The sequence below is a fragment of the Sciurus carolinensis genome, chromosome 12 (genome assembly GCF_902686445.1).
Source record: "Sciurus carolinensis chromosome 12, mSciCar1.2, whole genome shotgun sequence".
In the NCBI taxonomy this organism is placed as follows: domain Eukaryota; kingdom Metazoa; phylum Chordata; class Mammalia; order Rodentia; family Sciuridae; genus Sciurus; species Sciurus carolinensis.
Window position 1 is genome coordinate 63193539 of NC_062224.1, and position 10251 is coordinate 63203789.

The window sequence follows — 10251 nt, forward strand, 5'->3', positions numbered from 1 at the left end:
GGGAGGCCCAGAGGTGAAAAGAGTTCACCTATAATTGTTTATCTGGTGTGAGCACAGGTTAAGAATTAACTTGAAGATAAGGTCATAGGACTCTGGCTAAATCTGTACCATTCAACAGAAAGATTACCCAAGCTCCAAATAGGAGCCACACAGATGTAAATGAAAATTTCTAATAGCCACATTTAAAAACTAGGTAAACTTATTCATTTCATTTCATCCAACATGTTCAAAAATATTAGTTTCCGTAATCAGTTAAAAAATGATCGAGGACATAGTTTATACTCTTTTTAACAGTTTGGTTATAAGTTTTCTGAATCCGATGTGTACTTCACTCTTTGGGCCCTTCTCAATTCGGGTTCGCCACATTTCAAATACTCCAGGGCCACAAGTGACACAGCCCTTCATCAAGCTCTGGCCCGAAGGTCTGGGAAACGAAATCTTGAGTCGGGAAAATTCATGTGTTCACAAAAAATTCTTGGCATTTTCCTCTGGTGACTCTGTAGTCACGGGGCTTTCTGGAATTCAGGAGAAAACGGAGAAAAGCGAGGCCGCGCACACTGGCTCCCCAGGCAGCCAGCGCTCTATTTTTGGGAGTCGCTCCCCGCCCTTCGGAAGGGCAGGACCTTGGGCCCAGGCTGGGCTCGCAGGCCCAGTTGCCACGTGTCAGCCACAGCGCCAGCGGGCGTCCAGGGCGAGCTGGCCACGCTCCAGCCTGGGAAGGGCGTGGGAGACGCACCCGCGGCCGTCGGGACAGGCGATGGGGAGCGGTGCCACAGCGCCGCCCGCCGACCGCGCGGCGCCACTGCAGCGCCTGGCTCGCTCCGCGCTCCGCTCCCTCGCGGCCAAGTTCACGGCGATGCCAGGCGAGGTCGGTCACCTTTGCTAATTTGGGGGATGGTCCCTGTATGCAGGGCGTTGAAAACAAGCCCGCCAAGCCTCAGCCTCCATTTCCGCTGTCGCCTACTCCAGGTCGGGCTGTAAAGCAAGTTTTTGTTGTTGTTTCTTTCCCTTCTTTTTCCTGCTTTTGGTTGCACTCAAGCTTTTTGTCTTCCGGGTAACTTGTAAGCAAGTTAAGGATACTTAACATCCATTTCAGTAGGCATAATCTTGTCAGAAGTAAATTGTCAGGAATCAGTTTTTACTCGTGTGTGTGTGTGTGTGTGTGTGTGTGTGTGTGTGTGTGTTTGTGGTTCCCCTCCCCCAGGTCTGACATTTGAAAAAACACAATTCACCCAAGGCCTCAAAGAGGGTCGAACTCACGACCCCTGATTTACAAGACCAGTGCTCTAACTACTGAGCAATGGAGTCCAGTGGCTCCAGTGACAGTCGTGGAATTAAAAATCATTGAAAATAACATTGCTTTAGCTAGCAGACAGTGAATGACTCCAGGCATCCATTATCCATTGTAAGGGCTAGGAAACGCTCAAGGCTAATTCTACAACATGATGGTAAATGGGGAAATATCACTCAAAATCCTATGTTTGTGATTACAATATATTAAATTGTACGTATGTTATGTACACAAAGACTGGAAGGAAAAATGCAAAAATAAAGTCATGTTCTGATCATGTTGTAAGAGTTACGTTTATGCTTTTAAAAACCCTGAGATCTTGTTTCTTTGAAAAATTGTATCATTTGACATTTAAAGGGAAGTGTATGGGGGTGTCTTTCTCCCAATGAATTATTGGTCATGGATAAATTAATTGATTCAACACATTTGTTAAGTACACATGCAATACCAGATGAACTGGAGCAAATAAGGAAAGTTCTGTCCCTGCTCTTTTTTTTAATGGTTGGGGGATTGGGAACCATGTCTCACTGCCTTTTGCTTAATGAACCCTTTATTAAAGGAACAAAGTTGTGGCCTCAGCACATCCATACATAGGGAATGAGAGGGGAGTGAATAGCATGCTCTCCAGTGGTCAGCAGGTCCCTCCTTTTCTCCACCTGTCTGCTAAGCCTCTTAGTGAGAACTTGCTGAGCTCTTGCTTAAAGCTACACCACCCTCCATATCAGGCTGTTTTTACCCCAGAAGGTGCAGCCTTCTTCCGACTGGAAAATGTGTTTATTATGTTTGTGACTCTTCATTTAGCTCTCCTTGTCAGGTCTTCAAGGGCAGGGTTTTTTTTTTTTTTTTTTTTTTCTCTTTTTTTTTAATTGTAAACAAATGGGATACATGTTGTTTCTCTGTTTGTACATGGCGTAAAGGCATACCATTTGTGTAATCATAAATTTACATAGGGTAATGTTGTTTGATTCATTCTGTTATTTTTTCCCTTCCCCCCCACCCCTCCCACCCCTCTTTTCCCTCTATACAGTCCTTCCTTCCTCCATTCTTGACCCCCTCCCTAAACCTAACTCTAACCCTAACACTAACCCCTCCCACCCCCCATTATGTATCATCATCCACTTATCAGCGATATCATTTGTCCTTTGGTTTTTTGAGATTGGCTTATCTCACTTAGCATGATATTCTCCAATTTCATCCATTTGCCTGCAATTGCCATAATTTTATCATTCTTTATGGCTGAGTAATATTCCATTGTATATATATACCACAGTTTCTTTATCCATTCATCAATTGAAGGGCATCTGGGTTGGTTCCACAATCTGGTTATTGTGAGTTGAGCAGCTATGAACATTGATGTGGCTGTATCTCTGTAGTATGCTGATTTTAAGTTCTTTGGGTATAGGCCAAGGAGTGGGATAGCTGGGTCAAATGGTGGTTCCATTCCAAGTTTTCTAAGGAATCTCCACACTGCTTTCCAGAGTGGCTGCATTAATTTGCAGCCCCACCAGCAATGTATGAGTGTACCTTTCTCCCCACATCCTCTCCAACACCTGTTGTTGTATTCTTGATAATCGCCATTCTAATTGGGGTGAGATGGAATCTTAGGGTGGTTTTGATTTGCATTTCTCTTATTACTAGAGATGTTGAACATTTTTCCATATGTTTCTTGATTGCTTGTAGATCTTCTTCTGTGAAGTGTCTATTCATTTCCTTAGCCCATTTGTCAATTGGATTATTTGCATTCTTGGTGTAGAGTTTTTTGAGTTCTTTATAGATTCTGGAGATTAGTGCTCTATCTGAAGTATGGTTGGCAAAGATTTTCTCCCACTCTGTAGGCTCTTTCTTCGCATTGCTGATAGTTTCCTTTGCTGAGAGAAAGCTTTTTAGTTTGAATCTATAAGGGCAGGGGTTTTTAATCTGTATTTCTAGCACCATATGTCTGGCACATAGTAATTGCTCCATAAATGTTGACTGAATGACACTTATGGTCACGTTAATTTACTAAGGTGAAATTAGGAACCTTCTTTGGGAGATGTCTTCTCATTGTTCTCCCTCATTCCCACTTCCTCTGCTTCTCTATCCCAGTTGGAATTTTGCAACACCCTTTAGTTTCCGCATCTGGATTTTCCTTTGTCCTCTTTCCCCTAACCATTGCTCTTGACATTTATTCAAGTGCATGGCTTTGCTTCCTCCTCTGCTTCAGGAGCCTACAAGGCCTTATTCTAGGCAGGATAAAGAGCACACTCCCTACTGTGTCAACTTTTCTAGATTAAATTGCAAGGGTTTGTTAATTACATCTTTTGTTTGTCGAGAATTGTGATTGTTGTGGCAAAGGTCAAACTGTCTTATATGAGAGAGATTGGGCACAGTCTGAGGAAGAAGGGGTGGGGGTTGTGGTTTTGTTACAGGGCAGAGGCCTACCAGGAAACTGAGGCAGCATAGAGGCCCCCCTTCAAGCCCAAATTCTTGCAATCATGCCAGAAAGATTTCAGACATGTTGCTCAGAATAACAGGCGTGAGTTTATTCAAAGGCATAGGAAAGGGGAAAAAGGTACTCTACAGAGGAGAGACTGGGTCCCCTCAGAAAGGAGAGAGTACATTCCTCCTGCACTTTATTTTTATTGGGTGGATGGGGAGTTCCAGGGAAGTTCCACCCAGGTCCCCACCTTTTGACTTTTGACTGACAGCAGAATGATATCAGACTTTCAAGTCCCCACTGCCATGACAACTCTAGGTCACTTTGGCCCAGGCTGACTGGTTCTAATTGGAACCTCCTGTTCTTACAGATTTTATGGGTATGGGGAATTAGTCCTATCTCCCTGAGTTCTGGTGTCTGGTCCATATAAGGGTCACAAAAGTCTCTCCTTTCAGGGTAACTTGTGTTCTTTTCATTAGCATTTAGGGCCTACATTTCTCTAGCACATACCCGGTAGTTTGCTGAGGAATGTAACATATCCTATCTACTTAAGCCAGGTAGGGCTGCAGGTAAATTGGTTTTTAAAAGAGCATGCGTGTAGCAAGTGGGCCCATTTTATAGAATTATTTCCTTAACCTTATGTTCCCACCACTCAAGCCTGTCTGTTCCCTAGCAGCTTTACAAAGGCTAGTCATTTCATTCCAGAAGCTTCTGTTCAGCCCAATTCCCTACGTCAGCATGTACCCAAGTGGCTATGTGTGACAGACAGCTCAGTTCAGCAGTTCAGTTATGGATGCACTAAAGTCTGCTTAACAAGGTCTCCTGACTCCAGTTTAAGTGTCCTGAACCAGTGCTATTCCACTTTGTTTTTTTATCCAAAGCAGCAAAAAGAACATGGAAAATAGTAAGTCCAAACCACTTCCCTTGGCTGTTTTATGTGTTAAAGGAACTTCTTTTGCTTCAAGATGAATTTTTTTTTTTTTTTTTTGCTTCCTCATCTGCCCACATTCTTTCCTTTCTGTCAACTGCACCTGGTCACCTGGTGGAAGCTCTCATAGTCTCGAGGTGGGGCAAAAGTAGGACAGAGCCCAGAATGATCTTTCCTCTTGCTTGGTGTTGGAGTTCTCCAGCTCTCCCTTGAATCAAGGTCCTGAGTCCTCTCCTCCTGGGAGCAGACCATGTACTGTCTAGTCCAAAGTCAGACTCAAGGTCGGAGAATGTAAGAGTGTAAGGGCAGGGAGGGCCTCTGAGCTCATCTAGTGGCGTGCTTCAATTTGGAGACAAGGGAGCTACAACTCAGGAAGGGGAGAGGACTCGCATCACTTTATACATGAACTGGGAGCAGAAGCCCCATGAAGACCTGGATTTTTGTACTTTCTATGAGTTTTGTATTCTCAGAGTTGATCAAAGAAAGTTAAAAACAAAAACAAAACTATAAGCCACACACACACACACACACACACACACACACACACAACCAAACAAAATCAGAGTCCATAAAAAATACTTTCCCATTCCAGGTCATGTTTTGCTGAGAGCTGACAGCCTGCACAGTTGTCAGAGTTGGGGCTTCAGTGTCAGAGGGTCCTGGTTCCCAGTCCAGCTCTTCCCCTTGCTGGTCCTGCAAGTTACCTAATGTTTGAAGCTCCTGTTCTTTACCCAGGAAGTGGGGCTAAGAGAGTTTGCGTGAGCAGAGTAGTTGTGAGCATGTGAAAACCTACATACTTTTTATCATGCTTTGTTTTGTTTTACAGATATTACATTGTTTTACTGTAAGTTGGGCAAGTTTGTTGGTGCCATTTTTCTAATAGCTCAGATGATCATTAGCATTGTTTTTAGCATTAACATTTTTCTTCGTTAAGGAATGTACATGTTTTAGACATCATGTGGTTATTGCACACTGAACAGACTGAAGTATAAACAAAGCATGCATACCGGGAAGTCAAAAAAATTGTGTGACTGCCTTTATTATGATATTTGCTTTATTGCTGTGATCTGGAATTGAACCTGCAGTCTGAGGTGTGCCTGTAAATGTGACGCTGGGTGTGAAGAGGTCAGAAGAGGGTTGGCTGGGCCTCCCTTTCCCATGCTGCCCACCTGGATCTGTATGGTCAGGTCCGTATCTGGCCTCCCCAAATGCCAGCCCTTCCACCCTTCTGCCCTCTCAGGAGCCCTACAACACTCACTCCTCCCTTTATTCCTTGGACAGTCTCTCATAGAAAACATGATAACATCAAATAATAAAAACTCTCCCTCGACTCCAATAACTTGTCTCCACACATTGCTTCTGCTCCTTACTTCCACCTCTTTCCACTTACCCCGTCTATCTTCTGTCAGTTTGGATCTGGAAGGCCTTTGTCGAGGCTGGTCCCCAGTGCAGCAGTGTCCAGAGGTTGGGCATTTGGGAAGTGATTGGATCCTAAGGGCTCTTACCTCATCAATGGATTAATCCATTTAGTGGATTAATAATTTGAATGAACTGCTTTGAAGTGGGGGCAACCGTAGGCAGGTGGAGGACGGCTGGAGAAAGTAGATCACTGGAGCCGTGCCCTTGGGAACTGTTATCTTGTCCCTGGACCCTTCCTCTCTCTGCCTCTCTGTCGCTCTGTCTCCTCTCGCTCTCTCCATCTCTCTCTCTCTCTCCCCCTCTCTGCTTCCTGGTTGCCATGAGCTGAGCAGCTTTGCTCTGCCGCAGCCTCCCTGCTGTGACGTTCTGCCTCACTTAGGCCCAGAGCAATGGAACCAAATGATCAAGGACCAAGACCTTGGAAACCAGGAGTCCAAATGAAAGTTTCCTCCTCTAAGCTGTTCCAGTCACAGGAACAAAAACGAACACATCTTCCCCCCTCAGCTCCACTGTAGGGTCTCACTGGTCACTGGTCCAGGTCAAAGTCACCTTTGACCAGATAAAACCTTGGTGTGACACCCTTGAGTACCCCTCTTCCTCCCCTCTCCTGCTGCCCTCAGGCCTGCACTCCCGAGGGTCCAACCCTCTCTCCCAGGAGCCCGATTCTCAGCCTTCTCAGACTTGCCCTCCACCAAGCCGAGGTCAGGCACATGGCACTTGGGTCAGCGCCTGTCTCCCCTCCTGCCAGTTCAGCGAGTCTGTGGTGAGCCATACGGGGTGTGGCCCTGCCCCTGCAGGGCTCATCCACTAGTGGGGGGAATGGACATTCTTTAGAGAATTGATGGAATCATGGTGGAAGCTGAGGAAGAGGAACAGCAAAGGCAGACAGCTCACTTTCCTCCTTTTCAAAATGGGGATGCTGGTGACGATGATGGCAGGGATACCATCGTGTGTGGCTCTTTGTGAAGGACAACTGGAATGAGGCATGACGTTCTTTTCACAAATCCAGGGAGAACTGCATCCATGTCAACTACTTTTATTATTAGTCGTATCTGAGAGTGTTGTGTGCAGTTGTCCTGTTGCAGGAGGTCACTTGCAGAAGCAGGGGTGGCAGGAGGCACAGGGAGGGAGGAAGACCATGGGACGTGGGTCTAGAGCCCCATGGGTGTAGCCAGAACTGCTCCCAGGCACCTGTTGAGTGAGACATTGTCACCCTCCTCTGGTGCTGATACACAGGTCAGTGAGTCATGTTCAGAATTGGAGGTTCTCTCATCTCCTGAAAGTCCACGGATTAGGATGAACCTTATCAAGTCAGGCAGGCAAGTGTTCAACGAGACCACAAAGAAGATCATCTTTCAGTGGACGCAGCTGTTTTCTGTCACTTTCCTTGCTCTTTGCAGCCTTTGGTATGGGTTTCTAACCCCCATGTTCCACAGAGAGTGGGGTGGGCACTGGGGCTCTTTGGTGGTAGAATGAGATGATGGAAATGGTTAGTTCACAGACAGAAGGGCTGTTGAGACCGTAAGGGAGGTCCAAGAAATTCTTCAAGACTGCTGGGACAGTCCTAGGAGACAGAGAAACTAGCCACCTCTCAAAACATCTCTTATGCTGGGCTCTATGATGCACACCTGTAATCCCAGAGATTTTGGAGGCTGAGGCAGGAGGATCGCAAGTTCAAGGCCAGCCTCAGCAATTTAGTGAGGCCCTGAGCAACTTAGTGAAACAGTGAACCCCCGTCTCAAAAAAAAAAAAAAAAAAATTTAAAAGGACTGAGGAATGTAGCTCAGTGGTAAAGTGTTCCTGGGTTCAATCCCCAAAACCAAACAACAAACCAACAAAAAAAATCCATCTCTTATGTGTCCTAAGAGCACTAGGGACTGGGTTATAGGAGAAGAGATGGCCTCTGGTCCAAGGGGTGTGGTAATCTAAGGTAGAAATGCAGCACTCACACCTTACAGCTCATCTAGCCCCATAGGTCTCAATTCTACCTGCACATTAGACTTAACCAGGTCTTTAAAAAAATGTCATTGGGGCCCCCAGAGATTCTGGTCTAATTGCTTGGGGGTAGGGCCAAAGCATTTCTTTTTAAAAACTCCCCAAGTGATTTTATTTGTAGCCATGGTTGAGACTCACTGGCCTAACAAAGCTTTTATCTGTAAGTGAATGAGCAGAGACTTTGCAAGTGTGGATAACTGAACCATAATAAAGGTCATCCAGTCGAGTATTAGCCACAGACTCCGAACTCAAAGCCAGGGCTTCTCCGTTACCCTACAGCAGCTCCCCTTTAACACCAACTCTTTGAATCAAATTTCTTATAGAAAATAGTCTTTATGTCTTTAATTCTAAGTCTGGATCTATTATTTGAATAGTGTTAGCATACTGTAACAAGTCTGTTGACAATTACGATCGTTCCAGAATTCTCCTTGACCTGTGGTCTCAGAATCTGGAGGTGATAACAAGCTCTGGCTTTGGAGTCAGGAAAAGTTAGGTTCCTATGGTAGTTCTTCCTCTGCCAGCTGTGTGACCTTGGTCAAGTGACTTAATATCTCTGAATCTCAGTTTCTTCATGTTTCCTCTGAGAGTCCACAGTTTCTTGGTTGTGAAGATTAAATAAGATCAGGCCACCAAGGTCTTACCATACAATTTGTGCCTTTTAGAGGATGAGTGCCTTATCTATTAAGCTTTCTGGGGGCAATTTGTGTATTTTAAATGGTAGTAGGAGTTCTTCCTCCTTATCTTCTTCTTTCCTGTATGTTTGATTTCTAGCTATGCAGTTCTCAACCAGGGATGATTTTGAATCCCTGGGGAACACATGGCAATTTCTAAAGATATTTTGATTGCTTTAACGGGGTGAAGATGGGGGCAGTGGTGGGTGCTCCTGGCATCTGGGAAGGCCAGGGATACTAGCTAAACATTTGCAGTCTCCCAGGCAACAAAGACTTATCTCACCCAATGGTGCCACGGTCAAGAAATCCTGGTCTAGATATTAGCAAGGAATTGGGAACTCAAAGGCCAGAACTGTTGGGTGGAAATAGGATAATTCCACTGGCGAGGCAAGGAGCAATGACGGCGAGGGGGCTGTGAGCAGTCCATCTCCAATCCCAGTCGCCCCAGAGGAAGGACTTTGCGTCTCTTCCATGTGAGTGACTGTGGCAACCTGCAGATAATAATAACACTGGTATTTATGCCCCAAGAGGTGCTGCCAGGATAATCTTGCACCCAGAGTTTAGAAATGCTGGTCTCAATGGTTAAATAAAGACAAGGCGATTGCATCAGGTCCCACAGGAGGGCTGGCTGTCTCTCTCCAAGGCTGTTCTCTGGGCACCTGGGGTTTGCCTGCCTCTCATGAGCTCATCATTTATAAATGACAGCCACCAAAGCAGAAAATCATGAAACAGAGTTGGCAAAGGAGAAACTTACTCAGCTTTCTTGCCGGTGCCTTGAATTTTATTTTAAAAATAAGATGAACATAATACTGTTAGGGAAACTCTGTTATGTGACTAGAGAAGAATGTGTGTAAAAACTTCACAGGAGTAGAAAACATTTTGGTCCGCTGTTACCACCCTTATTTAATTTGACTGTTGTTGAGAGAGTGGTCACTAGGTGGCGCTAGGTCACCACCCGAGAGGATGCTCCTGCTCTAGACCCAAGTTACTCAAGTTCGTCTTGAAGTGCCAAAGCCCCACAGTGAAAAATAGAGTAACAGGAAAGATTCAGTTCTTAAAATAAGTCAGCAGCCCAGTGAGGCAAATAGTACCATGGCAGGTACATTCTCTTGCTTGAACTGATAGAAAAGGGCATTTACTGCCCACAGGCTTTTGGCTACAGATATCAAATGACGAAAAGACACAATTAACTGAAACCATGCAGCAGGCCTGGCCTGAGAAGCAAATGAGAACCAGTTGGGACTCAGTCCTCCGTCTGGGATAGGGCTCTGACTGTGGTGTCTCCAGACTGAATGGCCCTGTCACCCAGGCATGGTTTTCACTGGCATTTGGGTGCTGAGATGTGAGCTGGTGGAGGATTGTTGTGTTAATGGAGGTTGTGATCTGGTTGATGCTTCCTCAGGTGTGAGAGGCTGGCCTTTCACTGAAGAGGCGACACCCCCTTTCCAAGCCTCTACTTTTCACCAGTAGCATAAGGTAGCAAAATGGAAATGGCCTGAGTCAATGAACACAGGGACAGGATCGTGGTTCC